The following is a 20,441-nucleotide window of genomic DNA, read 5'->3' on the forward strand; positions in this document are numbered from 1 at the left end:
ACGCCCTCGCGCAAGGAAAAGCCATCAAAATCGCTAAATCATCGCTAAGAGCTGCGCTAACCCTGGACCACTTCACAGGGCAGGCAAACAAGGAAAGCAAAGCGGGCAATCTTCAAATCAGGAGTACGCGGGAAGTTCTACACGCGACTAGGCAGGGAACGTGAATTACAGGGGTACGCGGGAATTATCACACGCGAACAGCCAGGGAACGCGTATTACAGGGGTACGCGTGAAGTAGAACACGCGATAGGCCAGGGAACGTGTATTACAGGGGTACGCGTGAAGTAGAACACGCGATAGGCCAGGGAACGTGTATTACAGGGGTACGCGGGAATCATCACACGCGAACAGCCAGGGTGCGTGTATTACAGGGGTAGCGGGAAGTTCAACACGCGATTGGCCAGGGTACGTGTATTACAGGGGTACGCGTGAAGTAGAACACGCGATAGGCCAGGGAACGTGTATTACAGGGGTACGCGGGAATTATCACACGCGAACAGCCAGGGTGCGTGTATTACAGGGGTAGCGGGAAGTTCAACACGCGATTGGCCAGGGAACGTGTATTACAGGGGTGAGCGTGAAGTAGAACACGCGATAGGCCAGGGAACGTGTATCACAGGGGTACGCGGGAATTATCACACGCGAACAGCCAGGGTGCGTGTATTACAGGGGTAGCGGGAAGTTCAACACGCGATTGGCCAGGGTACGTGTATTACAGGGGTGCGTGGGAATTATCACACGCGAATAGGCTGGGTGGGCCCTCACAGGTGTACCCTGTACACCCTCCACGGCCCCTGCAGGCAGCCCACAAAACAGGGGACTACCCTGCACACCTGATCATGTCCCCCTGCACCCCCATCCACCAGGGGCACCCTCCACCAGGCCCCCACCCATGTCTCCCACCACCCCCACCCCCCAGCAGTGCAGGGGCACCTGCCATCAGGCCCCCACCCATGTCTCCCACCACCCCCACCCCCCATCCACCAGGGGCACCCTCCACCAGGCCCCCACCCATGTCTCCCACCACCCCCACCCACCAGCACTGTGGGGCACGTGGCCAGCAGGCAGTCAGGCAGCAGCAGATGGCAGGTGGGAGCGTGCTCAGGGCTCTGGGGGACTGTAATTTGGCCTCCTGGCCAGGAGCGTGGTCTTTCGTGTTTGAACGCGTGGACAGCCTGATAGGGAGTGATTTTGCACGTGAAAACCCCACACTCAGCGGATCGCGCGAAAACCCGTCACCAGCATATGTGCGTCTATAGTTACCTGCACGTGCAGTGTCAAAGCGTGTGATTGGTGAAAATGGATCTACACGCAGGAGTGACAAAGCGTGTGATTGGTGAAAATGGATCTACACGCAGGAGTGACAAAGCGTGTGATTGGTGAAAAGTGAGCTACACGCAGGAGTGTCAAAGCGTGTGATTGGTGAAAAAGGATCCACACGCAGAAGTGACAAAGCGTGTGATTGGTGAACATGGGCCAAGCACGTACACGCCGTAAGTGACGCTGTACGTGTGGGCCTGTATATAAGGTAGTGTAGAACACCATTTCCTTGTACGTGCTTTTCGTGGAGAGCGAGTGGGTGAATTCTGTACTTCTTGTCGTTTCACACGCGATTTACTTCACGGCGTTTCCAGTTCGTACTCCCTGTTACCTCTGACAGCTTTTTCTCTTTTTCCTCTTGTACTGGTTTACCTGGGCCTGTTCCCTCAAACAGTGTCCCCTTCTACTGTTGTCCTGTCTCCTCAGACAGCGTACACATCTTCTTTTGGCGGGGGTGTTGCCAACCAAACGCGCTCATTTTTCACGCTCTTTTACCTGGCAGACGGTGAGTCACGCACGTATCTAACTTCTGTGCTTGCCCCGTGTGTAGCCTACCCCTTCAGAGGTCATTCTAGGCTGCGTGTGACACGCATACGTTCATTGTGTTACTGGATGCCACAGCGTAGTGCAGGGTTTTCCATCAGCACACGTGGTCTAGGAGGGGTATTGTGCACGTTCCTTAACTTTTCTGGGGTGCCTGTGCGTTGCGTGACCCGTCATCTTTCCCCAGGGGTGTCATATAGCCTTGCCACTGCACTAGGGTACGAATACCATCTGGTACCCAACCCCTTTGACACCCAATTGCCCAGGACAATTGTGCACACCGACTCCCATACGCACAATAACATCAGTGCCATGGTTGGGAGGCGTGCAAGCCGTAAGGGTGGCAAAGGTGGCCGAGCCACACGTGGTGGCCGTGGAGGATCCACTAGGGGACGTGGTCGTGACTTGCAGGGTGCCCCTGTCCCCCCCAGTCTGGAGGACCAGTCAGGGACACCCATGCCCCCCCCCCCCCAGTTGAGGGTCATGTGGCTGATACCAACCCTGATCAGCCCTTGTCGGACCAGCCCATTGTGGCAGCAGACCTGTCCGAGGGTGATCCCATCGCTGACATTCAGGTCAGCAGGTCCACTGCACGTGCACCGGTGCACATTGGTGTCATCAGGGCACGCGCATCTATGCCAGATAGGTCATCTGCTGGCCCCCGTAGCCAGGGTGTGGCTCCATCCACCCCACCTCTCATACACCCTGCCAAGACTGTGTCGGTCCTAGTTCATGCACCTCAGATCAGGCCTGACCCCATCCCACTACCCCCAATGCCTGCACCTACTCCCATGCTGAGTGTGCAATCCCACACACCCAGTACTGAGTCCACCACGGCTCCTGCCCCTAGTGTCCACAGCGGCGTAGGACACTCTGGATCCCCACCCCCTTCCAAGCGCAAGAGGAAGAGTGCACGTCCGGCACAGGCTGATTCCCCAGGCACGGCTGCACAGTCCGGCCCATCAAGGAAGCCAAGCTTCACAGACGCCGAACTGAATGCACTTGTTCAGTATGTGTCAGATCATGATAGGGAAATGGTCATCGTTGCAGGGTCCAAGACCACACATGCCAGACGCCAGGCACACTGGCAGACCATTGCTGACAGAATAAGTGCCCTTGGAGTAGTGAGGCGCACAGCTAGTGATTGCCAGAAGCGCTGGAATGACCTTAAGCGCAGGGCAAAGGATAAGCTGGCCTCAAGTCATGCCGCAACCTTGGTGACTGGAGGTGGGTCCCCAGCACAGGAAATAGAACTCACACCACACGAGTCCGTAGCTGGATCCTACGTCACCGAGGGACAACTCCAAGGTGTGGGAGATCTCCCTGATTACGAGGCATCATCCGGTGAGTGCACATGCATGTGTGTATTATCCATGTGCATGGTGTGTGTGTGAAGCATTCATGTTGGGTGCCTGTCAAGGGGGTGTGTGGCAGAGTTGATAGTGGCACCCATGTGCCTCATCCAGTATGTTCAGTGCAACACCATCTGCCCACAGCACTATCCCAACTGGCAACAGTGCACATATGGCCCTACACCATGGAAGTTGCCCTTGAATTGTCATTTTGTCACTACATTGTTGCTCATACTCCCCTGTCTATTCATCTGATGTCTTACATACCATTCCTATACTTTCCCCCAGCCAATCAAGTTTCATCTTCACATGCCTGACATGCAATGATACCACATGCTAATGCGTCCTCTGTATATAAATGCCAACCAACATGCTGTCATACTGTGGATGTTGCCTTGACATCCACCTCCTACCTGTGTGCTTTGGTACCGTCTGGTTTCGAGCCCCATTCCCTCACACTCCATGCTGCTCTTCATGGTCTATCTTCCCTGACTTCTACAGTTCAGACCATCGTGCCCTACTCACGACACCTGCTTGCTAACAGTCAAATGAGGGCACCCTGCCCTCCAATGCGACCCACCCTATTGCTGACAAGTGCATCTGAGCCTACTCAAAGCCAACTCTCACTGACATCTGCTCATACATGCCTTTGCCTGTCCCATAGACCTTTCACATGGTCCCTGTCCTCTCTCCTTGCTCCTCTTCCACCATCAATGGTGGGACCCGTTGGGGTGTACTCCTGGCCTCCTTCCAATCCTCAGAGGCCACAATTGATGTGCATGGTAATGGGAGCATCTCAGTCCAAGGCCCTTAGGCCAACCTCATTCTCCTTGAGAAATGCTAGCCACATCTCATCAACTTCCTTTCCTCTCCTGCTGTCCCCCCTCCTCTCTCCTCATCAATCCTGCACTGCCTCCCTGCACCCTCCCATGATCCTTCTCCGCCTCCCACTCCAACTCCTACACATGCTGCACCTCTGATCTCTAGCACTCCCCGTAAGTCCTCCAAGGCTGTCAACCTCCTCCACAATTACACTCCTTTCACTGCGGCTGCATCAGGCATTCCTCCGATATCTGTCACTTACATGAGGTTATGCACCTTGACATCCTTGGTCTCATGGAAAAATGTCTGACGGCCAGCTCTGTCTGCATCCTTCACACACTCCTACCTGATGTTCAGGAGACCCTCTCCTTGGCCCGCCACTACTGTGCAGGGGGGGTGTGCCCTTGGCTTCCCTGAGGGTATTCCTGCCACTGTCACTCCTACTTAGACCTACTCCACTCTGGAATGGCTTGTGTGACGTCTCTCTCTACCACACCTTGACATTCACAAACTGTGCGTACTGTGTCTGGGAAAACTGGTCAAATGTACTACTTCCTTTCTGAGTGTCCTCACCTCTCCTCCTCACTCATGTCCCCAGACACAGAAATCCTCTTCCTTGTTGCTGTACGCATCCACCTGCATGCTTGTTGACCCCCCCACGTGACCTTTCTGTGACCTCAGCAACTCCCTCTCACCCTCTAGACTCCCGTCTGTCCCTACTCATTCTGCAGGGCACACTCTTGATGCTCTGATCTCATCTGACTTTCCCCTCTCCGTCCATCTCTGCACTCCTCTCTCCTGGAGTGATCACATTCTCCTCTCCTCCCAGCTCACCCTCACCACCCCACAGGCAAAGCCACCCTCACCACTGTCACACACCTTCTTGGTATTCCAACCCATGAAGTGTGTGTCAGTCGAGGCTCATGCTGCCAAAATCCAGCTCCCCCTTAGGCTCACTCCCATCCTGACAGGGCCCACTCCATGCTCCACTCTATGTCAGGTACACTGGATGTCTTTGCCACGGTCATGACCACCTGTCTGAAGCCCCATGCCAATGCAGAGTCCTGGCATGACTCGGATCTTGTGAACCCAGACCACAGGTGCCGGGTGGCAGAGAGGGAATGTCCTGCATCATGCTCATCCTCTGGCAAACTGGCCTGCCACATGCTCCAAAGGCAATAGCGCCTCACCCTTTTCACCAAGATGAGATCCCCAATCCAAGGGCACATATCTGCGGCATGTGACAACTCTGCAGGACACATAGAAATCTGCAAGGACCTTGCCGAGCCAGATGCAGTGTGTACCTCCCCTGTCCCCTCCGAGCCCACAGCACTGCATGATTGTCTCTGTACCCCTATAGGCCACCCCCCCCAGCACTTGTCTGCGCCTAACACCATCTGCCCTTGACGTTAAGTCCTACTTACCTTGTACAGCACTTCCAGCCGCCACTTCCCCTTGCACTTCATTGTGCCACCCACCCCTGCACTTGCGTGACATGAATGACACCAGCACCAGTAGGATTGTTGACTGGCATCCCCTACTGCCCCACCACCCCTCAGTGCTCCGCTGTACCTTCATACATTTCTGGACCGGTGCTTCACGAATGCTATATGATTCCTTTACAGGTGATGGGGAGGTGGAATCTCATTGTTTACTGCATTTTGTTGATGTAGACAAGGCACTGTGCATCGTGGCCAATTTGGACTAGCAGATCCATGTACAACATGTCAACTTATTGATGTGATGATGCAATGTCAGGACCAGAGTGGTAGAAATCCAAAAAAGTTGCCCTCCTCTCCCTCTTCACTTGGTGGCTATGTCACATGCCATGTGTGTGATGGCATGTGCCTTTGACATGGCAATCACCGGCCAATGTGTGATGGCAGTGCTAGGCAGCATGGTGAGCAGGCGTTGCTCTCCAATCTGTACATTGTATGCCCTGAGCCTCCCCTACAGACCAAGTGATGGTGAATGCATAGGAGGTCTCCCAGTCATGTGGGACATGTGTCGTAGAACTACTGCCTCTGTTGTTCATCAGCCCTTGTTGCATGCCATGGTGCTAATGCCTGTTTCCATTTTTCTCTTTCATGTCTTTGCAGGGGACGAAGCACTTGTTGATGCTGGGGATGTGGTGGTTGAGCCGTCCCAGGAGGGCAACCCGGGCCGACCTTCCACAAGTGAGGGACGTGGTGTGTTTGTGGGTGAAAACCCACAAGTGCTGCAGGTCGTGCTGTCGAGGGGTGTCTCTGGGGGTTCCTCCCCCGAGCAGTATTCAGGTGTAGACTCGGAGGATGACACCTATGTGCAGTCGCAGGTGAGTGTTCTTGGGAGAGAATCTCCTCTGTCCGACCCACCTGCAGCCGGGCCATTGCCCTCAATGGGGATGTCAGTGTCGGCAGCTCAGCCTCCGGTGGTTACGGATGCAGGGCCACACCACACAATCTCTGATCCTGTTCCTGGGGCTGCAGATCAGAGAGGGAATGCAGTCCTGCAGCCTGAGGCCTTGCCGGCACAGCAAGGCGCAGTCCGCCTTGCCCCAGGCAGGTGTGGTGCCCGTCAACGTGGTGGCCGTATGCCACCTGGCAATACCGCTTGGGAGCAATCCATCTACAGTATGGCCAACCAACAGGCAGCATCATCCGAGATGATTGCACAGGCCATGGATAGGGTGGCCACTTCCATTGTCCCCCCAGAAAGGCTGATGGAGCGACTGGAGCAGGCTACAGAGTCCATCTGCCAGGCACACAGGGAGGATATGTTGGCGTCCAACAAGGACAGGCGGGCGGCACTGGCGACTCTGCGGGAATCACTTTCCATGGAGTCCCAGCGCCACAGGGAAGGCCTGAGGGAAGAATTCCATCACCTCAGGTCGACCCTGTTAGAGCTTGAGGCTTCATCCCATAGAAGGACAGAGGAGCAGCTGGAGCGTCTGACACGGACGCTCTCGGCCGAGATGCAGGCAACTCGTGCGGAGGTCAGGTCATCCCGGGAGTTACTGCATGGGGACCTCCGCATGATTATAACCCAGAACCAGAACTACCAGACCCGCCTGCTTGCAGCCATGGAGGAGCAAACTCGTGCTTTGCGTGGGCTGCCTCCCATTGTCACACCATCTTCTGAGGCAGCTCCCCCACCTCCTGAGTCAGCTGCAGGGTCTGGCCAGAGCGATAGCGACTCATCTCCCACAACAGAGTAGCCGTGTGGGCCACGAGCCTATGGGGTGTTTTAGTTTCCCATGATCCACACAGGTGGATTGTGGCGTGCATCCTGTCCTCGGACCTCATAGGTGCCCCCCCTCCTCCCCGCCGGCCCTTTCATGGCCATTTTTTCTCAATTTTCTTTTTTCTTTTCCAAGAGTGTTGCCTTGTGTGGGTACCTGGGCATACACTGTATTGTGGCTGGGCACATGCAGGCTTGTCCTGAGTTTGGTTTAGATGCTTGGGTAGCAGACATCCACACCCCTCCTGCTTCTGTTTCCATGGGCTTGCAAAGGGTGTGCCCAAGTGACAGCAAATTACACGGTGACATTGGACTCCCATGAGCTGTTGGCCAGTCCATAGTCAATACTGTGTAGACATTCATAGTGTACATTGTTGTTGCACCTAACTATGCATGATGGTTTGATATGTGCCTCTACTTACATATGTTGCTCATGTTTTGCAGGTATTTCACACAGTTCTTCACACGGGCATACTCTCTGGAGTCAGACTACATGTCGGTAGATGTGCACTGACACTTTTGCGTGGCGCCATCACTGTACATCTGGACGGTGAGGACATACCAGCAGAATCAGGTAATGAGACTACCATTGATTACATGCATTGTGTCTTGTTTGGGTGGGCTTCAGGGTGGGTTGGTGTGTAATTTGATTGAAATTACTCTTACACAGGTGTGTAGTAGTGGCTCCAGCGCGGTTAGCTGTTCAAGTGCGGCTATGTTCCATTTGGGGCACTGCTATTTGTGACACCGGTGTCATGTTGTGATGGCCAGTTTGTTTGCTCTCACATACCATGACATGGTGTCCTCAGTGGCGGGACTGTGAAGGGAATGGGTGACATGGCAATGTTGTCATGTAGTGAATCGCCTGTGGCAATGCATATTTGATTGATGGAGTTGTGTCTTCTCGTTGTGATGCATTGCTGGTGTATGTGTAGGTAGGGGTGCACACATAGTGACACTTCCATGTTAACAATCTCAGGCTGATGTGAATCTGACAGTTTATTGTCAAGTAATTTTGTGACATTGTCAGGTAGTGTCATCATTGATTGTCAGATGGTATGTGCCAGAGCAGTGTGCACTAGCCAGCACTGTGATTCCTAGGTGAAGAAGTTGGCCACCAGTTGCGTACGGGCTGCCACCCCCCGTGCCCTTTCCCCTCCCATGCGCAGCGGGCGTGCATGTGGTTGTGGATGTGGGGGCACCACCATGTCCACGGGCAGGCCCCGGCGTGTTGCAACGTTGTGCAGGACACATGCTGCCACTATGATCCTGCACACTATTCGGGGAGCATATAACAGCTGCCCGCCAGAACAGACAAGGGAGCGAAAGCGTGACTTCAGCACTCCGAATGTGCGCTCCACTATGCCCCGTGTTGCAATGTGGGCTGTGTTGTACCTTACCTCGGGTGGCGTGGTGGGGTTCCGGATTGGGGTCATCATGTGGGGGCTGATAGGGTAGGCACTGTCCCCTGCGGAGGTGGTGATGGGTATCATTAGTGGTGTTGTGTCATGACCCAGTATCTGACATGCATGCATGTGCAGTGGCATTCATGCTCACCAAGCAGCCATGTATCTCCATGCTGGCCAGCCTCCAGGTCCCGGCATAGTGTAGACATTCTGTAGATGAAGCTGTCGTGGGTGGACCCGGGATAGTTGGCATATACTGATGTGATTATTCCCTTGGCATTGCATACAACTTGCACGTTGATGGAATGCCAGTGCTTGCGGTTTCTATAGATGTGCTCTGTTGCCCTGGGTGGACGTAGAGCCACATGTGTGCAGTCAATTGCACCAAGCACTTTGGGGAATTGAGCCACACCATAGAATTCCTGGATGCACGTCCGCCTTTCTGCATGAGTCCTGGGGAGATATATGTGCCTGCGGACTGATGGCCGTGCAGTGATGATGTTCAAGACCTGGTGTAGGCAGCGTGACTGCGTGGCCTGTGACACACCACCCACTATGGCACTTGTCCGCTGAAAGGATCCAGTGGCCAAGAAGTGCAGTACATTCAGGACCTTCTGCAGGGGGCTGAGTGCTTGGGAGCACAGGGTGGGTGATGTGAGGTCATCCTCCCACTCACTGACCAGGTCCAGTATGATGTGTGCTGGAAACCTGTACCTCCCATACACCTGGTCATCAGGCATCCCGAATAGGCTGGTACTGGGTGTGAATATTCTGGCCCTGACTCTCCTCCTCCTCCTCCTTTGGTAGCCCACTGCCACTGCTGCTAGGAACGGTATGTTCATCCTGGCATCTGGCTTGTTTATTGATAAGTGCGCAAATTAATGCCTTGCGCGTGTTCTAGGCGAGCGTGTGACCCTCGCACCCCTGGAATCTAGTTCCCACTCCAATAGCGTGTGGAAATTCCCACGCAGCAGGCATACAGGTGCGCTGACGTACTTGCGTGTGTAAGTGCCCGCGCACCCCTGTAATACACGTACATAGGCCAATGGCGTGTACGCGCACTTTTGGCCAATTACACGCGATGTAATACACGTACATTGGCCAATCGCGTGTACGCGCACTTTTGGCCAATTACACGCGATGTAATACACGTACATTGGCCAATCGCGTGTACGCGCACTTTTGGCCAATTACACGCGATGACACTCTGACGTGCAGTATTTCCACGTGTGCTCCGTCATCACGTGCTGAGTGGGGAACGCCCGTGCGGATCACGTCAGACGCGCTTACGCGGTGAGGGACTCTGGTCCAATAGAATCGCGTATGCGTGCTGATGCACTTACGCGCTAAGGCCCTTTCCTCGGATTTCACGCTGACGTGCAGGAATTTCACGTGCCAAATCACTCCGTATCAAGCTGGCCACCCGAAAACACACGGAACACCACGCTCCTGCCCAGAAGGCCGAGTTACTGCCCCCCCAGTGCCCTGAGCAGCCTCCCACGTGCTATCTGCTGCTGCCTGCCTGCCTGCCTGCCTGCTGCCACCGTGCCCTGCCATTTGGTGCCTGCACATCAGCCATCTGCAGGGGTCCAGTTGCTGTGTCCACCCCTGCTGGAACTGAAGACTCCCAACTGGGATTACATCGCTCCACAGCCCAGCCCCAGGACCCAGTTGCCCACCCACACCTGCCTCTGGGGTTGCCATGTCGGGCACTTCGACATCTGTCACCAGTGGCAACCCCAGGCCAGAGGGGCAGAGGGGCACCAGCTTCACTGCCACCGAAGTTGGTGTCCTGGTGGAGCATGTCCTGGGGCAGTATGATGCCCTCTTTGGATCGTCCCGCGCCAGCAAGGAAGGACGGGAGAGGATCTGGGCCGACTGTGTGGTTGCCATCAACGCGGAGGGGGTGGCAACCCGCAACGTCCAGAAGATCAAGAAGCGCTGGGAGGACTTGAGGTCCAGGACCCTTGTGAAGGCCCGGCGCCTCGTGGAGGGGGGCCGGGCCCGCATGAGTTCCATCCAGAAGAGGGTCCTGGAACGCGTACGCCCAGCGCTCCACGCCCAGGTCCTTGAGAGGGAGGCCCGTCTGGAGTTGAGCGGTAAGTGTGCAAGCATTACTGTGTGAGACAGGGCATGTTGCGGTGTGCTGGTTCTATGATACTTGCCTGTATGTGTGCCATGGGCCATGTATGCATGTATGTGTGCAGGGACATCATGGTAATGCATGTGCGACCAGTGATGTGTGACCCACATGGTTGTTGCATGTGTTGAAATGTGGCATGGGGAGCCCTATGCAGATTTAGGGCATGAGAGCATGCCAGTCTCTGTACCTGGACATGGATGGGGGTGAAGGATGGGTGCTGATGCCAGGTACATATATGGTAGCCATGTCTGTGTGCCTGACCTGCGTGTCTGTGACTTGTGCATGCCATGGATGCATGACACATGTGTGTGACAATGCACAGATTCTGTGACGCACCCAACTAACCCTTGTTTCGCCTGTGTTCGTTGTGTTTGGGGCCAGATGGATGTGACTGAGGTGAAGTGTGTGCATGTGATATGCATGAGCCATGATGCATGTGAGTCACATATCATTGAATGTTTCAAGAGTCAATTGGACATGCATGGAAATGTGCATGGCATGCACCATGCCTGTTACTGTGTGTGTTTTGCCTGGACTGACCCATGTGTTGTGGAGGGACATGATGGAAGTGTACTTTGACAGGGGTGCTCATCTGCTATTGCTTCCTGTCTAGGGGACCATTTTACAGTAGCCTGATGCTTGTGTCCTTTGTCTCCCTCTACGCAGCGGCTAGTGAAGAAGAGGGCGGAGACGGCGCTGTGGAGCAAGGCGGCGGGGATGCCCCCACGGCTGCAGCGGAAGGGGTGGGTGAGCCCCCACAGGGGCCTGCTACGGCGGGAGACGGTGAGGAGCCATCCAGGTTGGTGGTTTGCACAGAGGAGGAGGAGGCCGACACTGGTGCACACATGGGGCCTGGTGGGAGCATCCCTGCTGGTGCAAGTGGTGCAGTCCAGGGCCAGGGGCAGGAGGCAGCACAGGTCACCGTGGAGGTGCCTGTGCATGTCGCTGTCCCTGACCCTGTGAGTGCACCACCATGCACCAGCAGGGATGCCCCGTCCCAGGCCCGTCCGCAGGTAGTGGGGATGTCCATGTCAACTGACTCCCCTCCACCTGCGGCCGTGGGAACCCCTGGCCACGTGGAGCAGGTCCTGATTGGGGTCGCGATGCGCACGGCTGTGATTCGTGATGACGTGCGTGCTTCCCGGGAGGAGCACGCACGTCATCACGAAGTGCACCGTGCCGATGTGGCCCAATTGGGATCGGCCATGTTCGGGGGGTTCCTGCATGTGTTGGCCAATCTGACGGCCCTCTCCTCCTCTGTGCAGGCTATCCACCGGTCGTTCTCCTTGCCGTCTTCCGGCCCAGATGCCACCATGGCCCCCTGTGGACCTGCCCCGACCAATGCAGCCAGCTCGGTGGGGATCCCATCCCTGCCACAGTTGGGAGTCGGAGGTCCAGCAGGGGTGGACGACACAGCAAGTGGACCCCAGCAGATGGAAGATGTGCCGGCATCATCGGGCAGGGCACGTGCACGACGGCGTCGGTGGTTACCATCAGCCTGGATGCCGTCGTGCTGGCAGAGGCAGTGGCGTCGGAGGCAGCAGCGGGCTCGACGTGGGAGGCATCATGGCTCAGGGCCATCAAGATCAGAGGGGCAGGCATCGGCCGGAGGGCAGGGCAACCCTGGCATGGCGGTGTGTTCCGTGTGGGAGGAGTTTGGCCAGCGGATAGGTGCGGAGCGGCAGCGGGCGGAAGAGGAGCGGCTCGCCATGGCCAGGGCGGAGATCTCCATGCATCGGGCATTGAGGCGGGCTGAGTGCCTCGAGGAGGCTCGCAGGGATTTTGGTGAGCACATGGGGTTGTCCCTGCGAGACCTCGGGGCCAGGACAGAGTCCCGCCTCCAGGACATTGACATGGAGTTCGAGGATGCCCTGGCCAGCATCACCAAGTGAGCCGCAGGACTAGCCCGCTGCCTTTGTATATAGTTTTTTAGTTAGTTAGTGCTAGGTTTCCTTTATTTATTTTTATTATTTTGGACCGCTCGGACAATGGCCACTTTTTTGTACATATTTATTTTATTAGTTAGTATTAGGTTTCATTTGTGCTGTTGGGCTCATGGACCCTGGAACATTCCTGTATATATTGTTATATTTTGGGAGATACATTTTTTAATTTTTTTATTGTTTACACCATGACGTAATGGTTTTTCTTTGATTTCCTACTACATGGTTTTGCTTTGGACAAATTATATTGATTTTTTAATCCTTTGTTTTTTGGTTTATCATTTTTGTTCTCGGACATGGACCTTTTATTTACTTTGCCACATAGTTGTATGTTTTATTGGTTTACTTGATTTGTGTTTTTAATACATTTTTATATTATCTTACACTTGTGTTATTTTCTCTTTGGTTTCTTACATGTCATGATATGGGTTTTGACATTCACTTGCACCCATTGTGTATGTGTGTGTGACGGACATGTGTTCTTTTGCATACTTGCCTTTGGGGTTGTGTCATGTGATTGCATTCACTATGTGGGTGCATGCAATACTTGCCTGGGTGTTTGTGCTGGGTATGCTGGCCATTACTGCCATGATTGTGTATCGTCAGGACCTGGGGCCAGGGGGACATGGGTGGGGGCCTGCTGGCAGGTTCCCCACAGTGCTGGGGGTGGGGGTGGTGGGAGACATGGGTTGGACATGGGTGGGGGCCTGCTGGCAGGTTCCCCACAGTGCTGGGGGTGGGGGTGGTGGGAGACATGGGTTGGACATGGGTGGGGGCCTGCTGGCAGGTTCCCCACAGTGCTGGGGGTGGTGGGAGACATGGGTGGGGGCCTGGTGGAGGGTGTCCCTGGTGGATGGGGGGTGGGGGTGGTGGGAGACATGGGTTGGACATGGGTGGGGGCCTGCTGGCAGGTTCCCCACAGTGCTGGGGGTGGGGGTGGTGGGAGACATGGGTTGGACATGGGTGGGGGCCTGCTGGCAGGTTCCCCACAGTGCTGGGGGTGGTGGGAGACATGGGTGGGGGCCTGGTGGAGGGTGTCCCTGGTGGATGGGGGGTGGGGGTGGTGGGAGACATGGGTTGGACATGGGTGGGGGCCTGCTGGCAGGTTCCCCACAGTGCTGGGGGTGGTGGGAGACATGGGTGGGGGCCTGGTGGAGGGTGTCCCTGGTGGATGGGGGGTGGGGGTGGTGGGAGACATGGGTGGGGGCCTGGTGGAGGGTGTCCCTGGTGGATGGGGGGTGGGGGTGGTGGGAGACATGAGCAGGTGTGCAGGGTAGTTCCCTGTGGTGTGTGCTGCCTGCAGGGGCCGTGGAGGGTGTACAGGTAATGCCTGGGAGCACACAGCCATATCGCGTGTGGAACTTCCCGCGCACCCCTGAAATCCACGTACCCGGCCATATCGCGTGTGGGACTTCCCGCGCACCCCTGAAATCCACGTACCCTGCCATATCGCGTGTGGAACTTCCCGCGCACCCCTGAAATCCACGTACCCTGACTAATCGCATGTGGAACTTCCCGCGCACCCCTGCAATCCACGTACCCGGCCATATCGCGTGTGGAACTTCCCGCGCACCCCTGAAATCCACGTACCCTGCCATATCGCGTGTGGAACTTCCCACGCACCCCTGAAATCCACGTACCCGGCCATATCGCGTGTGGGACTTCCCGCGCACCCCTGCAATCCACGTACCCTGACTAATTGCGTGTGGAACTTCCCGCGCACCCCTGAAATCCACGTACCCTGCCATATCGCGTGTGGAACTTCACGCGCACCCCTGAAATCCACGTACCCTGACTAATCGCGTGTGGAACTTCCCGCGCACCCCTGCAATCCACGTACCCGGCCATATCGCGTGTGGAACTTCCCGCGCACCCCTGAAATCCACGTACCCGGCCATATCGCGTGTGGAACTTCCCGCGCACCCCTGAAATCCACGTACCCGGCCATATCGCGTGTGGGACTTCCCGCGCACCCCTGCAATCCACGTACCCTGACTAATCGCGTGTGGAACTTCCCGCGCACCCCTGCAATCCACGTACCCGGCCATATCGCGTGTGGAACTTCCCGCGCACCCCTGAAATCCACGTACCCGGCCATATCGCGTGTGGGACTTCCCGCGCACCCCTGAAATCCACGTACCCGGCCATATCGCGTGTGGGACTTCCCGCGCACCCCTGAAATCCACGTACCCTGCCATATCGCGTGTGGAACTTCCCGCGCACCCCTGAAATCCACGTACCCTGACTAATCGCTTGTGGAACTTCCCGCGCACCCCTGCAATCCACGTACCCGGCCATATCGCGTGTGGAACTTCCCGTGCACCCCTGAAATCCACGTACCCGGCCATATCGCGTGTGGGACTTCCCGCGCACCCCTGAAATCCACGTACACGGCCATATCGCGTGTGGAACTTCCCGCGCACCCCTGCAATCCACATACCCTGACTAATCGCGTGTGGAACTTCCCGCGCACCCCTGAAATCCACGTACCCGGCCATGTCGCGTGTGCAACTTCCCGCGCACCCCTGCAATCCACGTACCCTGACTAATCGCGTGTGGAACTTCCCGCGCACCCCTGAAATCCACGTACCCGGCCATGTCGCGTGTGCAACTTCCCGCGCACCCCTGCAATCCACGTACCCTGACTAATCGCGTGTGGAACTTCCCGCACACCCCTGAAATCCACGTACCCGGCCATATCGCGTGTGCAACTTCCCGCGCACCCCTGCAATCCACGTACCCTGACTAATCGCGTGTGGAACTTCCCGCGCACCCCTGAAATCCACGTACCCGGCCATATCGCGTGTGCAACTTCCCGCGCACCCCTGCAATCCACGTACCCTGACTAATCGCGTGTGGAACTTCCCGCGCACCCCTGTAATCCACGTACCCGGCCATATCGCGTGTGCAACTTCCCGCGCACCCCGGTATGCACGCACACGTTTATTTTTTCTCTCAGCGCGTGTCTGTGTTTGTGGGTACCCCTTTGTACGTCATTTGTCCTGGAGGGCCACAGTATTGGACATTGATCATGTCTGTATATAGGTGCTATTTGTTGGCGCACCTTTTAGCGCACATTTCTTGCAGGCGCAGAGACGCTACCGCCTGCTTTCTTGTGGCGGTCGTGTTTGTGCCTGTTTGTGCCTGTGCGCTGCTTTGAGCGTGCGCTTTTTTGCCCTATTCTATTCCATGAATACGTGTTGTATGCGAGCGTGTGGGCGTTCCGCGCACTTGCCTCCTATACTTTCCCCGTGCCGCCCACATTCTTCCCCATTCCGAGTGTTGTGCCCCATTTTATTCCCCATTCCGAGTGTCCCGCCCTGTGTTCCGCCTACTTTAGAGCTGTGCGCTGCGCTCGGAGTGATAGCGCAGTGGCCATGGCGCACGACGTTGGTTGACCTGTGCGCCGGCCTGCGCCGCGCGCTTTTTCAGCGCACGTCCTCTGCTTTTCTTGCGCACGGACTTCCATGAATCGACGTGCGCTGGTTTCCCTGCGCTTTTCGCTAATTTTCGGCGCAGCGCACGTATTGGCCCCTCTGCGCCGGGATTTTCGGCGCACATTTATTCCATGAATCGGCCTGTGTATATTTTAATATGTAAAAGTGTTCCCTATAAGTGCTAGTTAACGAAAATGGTTCCATGAACATTATTTTGAGTGTGAGGGAGTGTAGAAAAGTTATGACTGTTGATATCTGACACAATTTAACAGTAGGTTGTAGATACAAAAAACAGATATAGTGTAATATTTAAGGAAGAATTTAGATATATTGTGGTTACTTATTATGAGTGTAGGTGGTGAAGTTAAGTATGTACACATTTTCAAAAAGGTACTATAATTGAAGTAAGAAATTAAAATATCTCACTGAAAGGGTAATTGTTAAATGAATAAATATGTTTTAAATGCAATGTGAAGTTTTAGAAAAGTCATATCATCTTTTTAGTCATTACACTGTACCCATACTGTTTTTTTGGGTTTGTATGGTAGGTTTACAAAAATGTTCATTATCCTTTTAGGCGGCCAGAAAAAGGACACACACAAAATATGAAAGAAGTTATGAAATGGCAATGCAGATATCATTTGTAACATGGGGGGGCAAAGTTAAGGTGTCTTTAGCTGAATTTCAGGTATTTTCTTGCCTTAAGTTCTTACCTTAAGGGCCCTGCAAATAAAGTATTCTCCTTGAATTGCAAAGGTTTTGTTACAATGCATTGCTCACCTTAACGTCCCTGCAACTTAAGTGTTTTCCTTGATTTTCAAGTGTTTTCTTATTCCATAAATGCTTCCAGACCACTAGCATGTTCTTTGGCTATGGCCAGTGTGCACAGCCTTTGGCCGTGCCCACTGTTCATTTTAAAACACTACCAACCACTAGCCATGGGCTTTGGCCATGGCTGGTGCGCACAGCCATTCTATATTTTAAACACTTGCAACCCATCGCTCAAAGACGTTCATCAATCACAAACTGATTTTGTACTGTTTTGACTGTGGTATTGTGATGTATAAAAGATTGCGGCCTTCAAAAATGGACAATGTATTATGCAATGTGCAGTGAGATTAAATTATTTGCCATGGACCACACACACTTTGAAGCAGCTTCCTCCAAGCCCCTTGCTTCATGGCCGGTCTCTTAGTGACTGTTGTGATAGATTGCACAACCCTAACTAACCACGTTTAATAGCACGGAAACCGAAAATAAATGACCGGCTGCAAGGATGACATATGCCCAGGTACTTTCTGCACCCATAGCGAAAATCAGAAGCTGTCATGAAAATATACACCCAATAAGTGAACAAATATCTTAAAGTGAAATATACACCTTTAGAAGCAAGAGCATTAGACAAAAAGGCATTGGAATTAAAAAAGAATCATTAACACCAGAAAAAGAAGCTGAGAGAGGAAATGTTCCAATAAATACGCTGGCAAAGTATAAAAGGTGCTCACATTTTAAACCCGGGAATCTGTCTAGAAATATTCACTGGTAAACAAAATCCCAATATGAAACAAGTGTTTGTGGTCTTCTGGGTAAGTGTCTGCACTGGGAACATGACACCATGAGTACAATCCTGCTAGCCATATAATTGAGCAAGCTTGCCAACCTCAAAAAAACCCTTGTGTTGCGTCCGCCCTCTGAAAAAAAGTTATGCTCTTCACCCACATGTGCTTTTACTTGTGTCTGAAAAGCAGCCACAACCAGTATCAATGATTACAAACTCTCTTGCACATTGTGTATACATACTCATGACTTGCCTGCCCTCTCATCAGTGCCCCTCCTCACCCTTATGTCTGGCTTTCAACAATACTCTGCTTTATAAAGATTACTTGGGAAGTACACATTCCATATTGTCATTCAAATATATAAATCTTAATTGAACCATGTTAGGCAAAATGTGTACAATTGTGCCATTATTCCCCACCCTCTTGACTGGCAGACTACAAATCCAGAATAGATAATTAAAACAAAGAAAACACATGGCACCAGACTATGGACTGTCTCCCATCCCTGCAGTAACTGGGATCAACCCTGCTTAGCTTCAAAGCGAGGAAGGGGACAGCCCCCTCAGGCCAGGTTGTTCTAAGTGGTCTTAAATTTTACCTCATTTATTAGGCACCATGTCCTGAGGGGGCTGACCTTTTCCTTGCTAAGCAGGGTCAGTCCTGGTTACTGCATGGATGGAAGACCCAGATCACCTGTAATTTTTATCCCCCAATGTTAGTGTAGCTGTAAACATATCTATTTCTTTTTATTATGTATAAAGAATAGCAGGCATTGAGAACTCCCAATGTTTTTGTTAATGCCCTGTGCAATAACATTATTTGCAGCCAACCACACACTTTGGTTAAGCAGCATTCTGCAAGGCTCTTGTTTACTGCCAGTCTCTTGGTGACTGTTGTGATACATCGCATACATGTTCCAATAAATATGCTTGCAAAGTATATAAGGTACTCACCATTTAATTCCCACAATCTATTTTGAAATGTTCCCTGGAGAACGAAATCCCAAAAAAATGAAACAAGTGGTGGTTTTGTGAGTATGCACCTGCACTTGGAACATGACAACCGGAGTAAAATCCTGGTAGCCAAATACTTGAGCAAGCTTGCCAACCTAAAAAACAAAACAAAGGGTTGCATCCGTCATCTGAAGAAAAGTTACGCTGTCCACTCAGATGTGTCCTTTACTTGTGCCCTGAAAAGCAGCCACAACTAGGGGAAAATAACTGCCCCAGTGTCCAGGATTGCAAACTCTCTTGCCACATTGTGGGAAAATACTCATGACTTGTTTGCCCTTTCATATTTCCCCTCCTCACCCCCATGTCTGGCTTTCAACAATATTCTGTTTTGTAAAGAAGACATGAAAATTATGCATACCATAGTGTCACTCAAATATATAAACTCTTATAGAACTATGTTAGTCAAAAAGTGTATAATTGTGGCATTAAGCCCCCCCTCTTGACTCGGAAACTAAAAATACCAGAATGCATTCAGCAAAAGGCAAATAAAATGGTCTCTGAGTGCAAGGCGTTCAATGACTGACAGAAGCACGATTTAAAAAAATGTGGATGTTGTGTGTTACAAGATATTTAAAACTAAGAAAACACATGGAATTCGGGACTGACTCCCATCCATGCAGTAACTAGGGCCAGACCTGCTTATTTTGAAACCGAGGAATGATACACCCTCCATAGGCCATGTTTCTCTGATTGGTCTTGTAAGGTGGGTTCATTTATTAGGCAACTTTGCCTGAGCGGCATGACCCTTTCCTCGCTTTTAAGCTAAGCCGGTTTAATCCCAGTTACTGCAGGGATGGAAACCCACTGTTGCTGAAAATGTATCTGTTTTGTTTAGTTATTGACTGGGAGACTACAAATACCAGAATGCAATTCAGCAAAAGGCAAAAAATTGTCTCTGAGTGCAAAACTTTCAAGGACTTACAGATGCATGGTGTAAAAAAATAAAATATTTGGATGCCCATTCGGTCGCTTATCCATGCAGTAACTGGGACTGACCCTGCTTAGTTTCAAAGTGTTCCGACCCTGCTTAGCTACAAAGCAAGGACAGGGCCAGCCTGTTTCTCTAAATGGTCTTGTAACTTCAGCTCATTTATCATGCAACATGGCCTGAGGAGGCTGGCCACTTCCTCATTTTGAAGCTAAGTAGGGTATGTCCAGGTTACTGCATGGATGGGAGACCGGGATGGTAATCTGGTAATCTTGTCACTGGCCATGGACTTTGGCCATTTCACCCCTGATGTCACTATAGCTGTCAAAATATCTCAAATAAACATATATAACCACAGGCATGGAACTACCTGTGGGTAGTCCTTTGTAGCCCAAAATATAGCAGTGAATAGCAGAAAAGAAAACAGCAAAAAATTGTTTCCTGCCCTCACCAAGTGCCCCCCCTCATCTGTGCTAGCTCCCCCACTCCCCAGATGGCCTCTTCATCTCCCTTGCCATCTCCCTTCCCCCCAAAACACATGCTGTTTCTGTGATGCAGTTTGCTTTGCAATACCATCTATTAGAGGCTACATAAAGCTTTGTGTTAAAAACTCAGTCCCTAGACCCCCTTCAACTCCCAAATGTGACTTGGTGCCCTATGTCCACCCACCCCCCCCGAACTCTAGCCTGATGGCATTTGCATGTGTTTGGGCCTGCAAATGGCTTTTTTTCCCTCAGTTTCATATTCCCATATCCT

This window comes from Ambystoma mexicanum, chromosome 7q, assembly GCF_040938575.1.
Source record: "Ambystoma mexicanum isolate Mex_15411 chromosome 7q, UKY_AmexF1_1, whole genome shotgun sequence".
Taxonomy (NCBI): Eukaryota; Metazoa; Chordata; class Amphibia; order Caudata; family Ambystomatidae; genus Ambystoma; species Ambystoma mexicanum.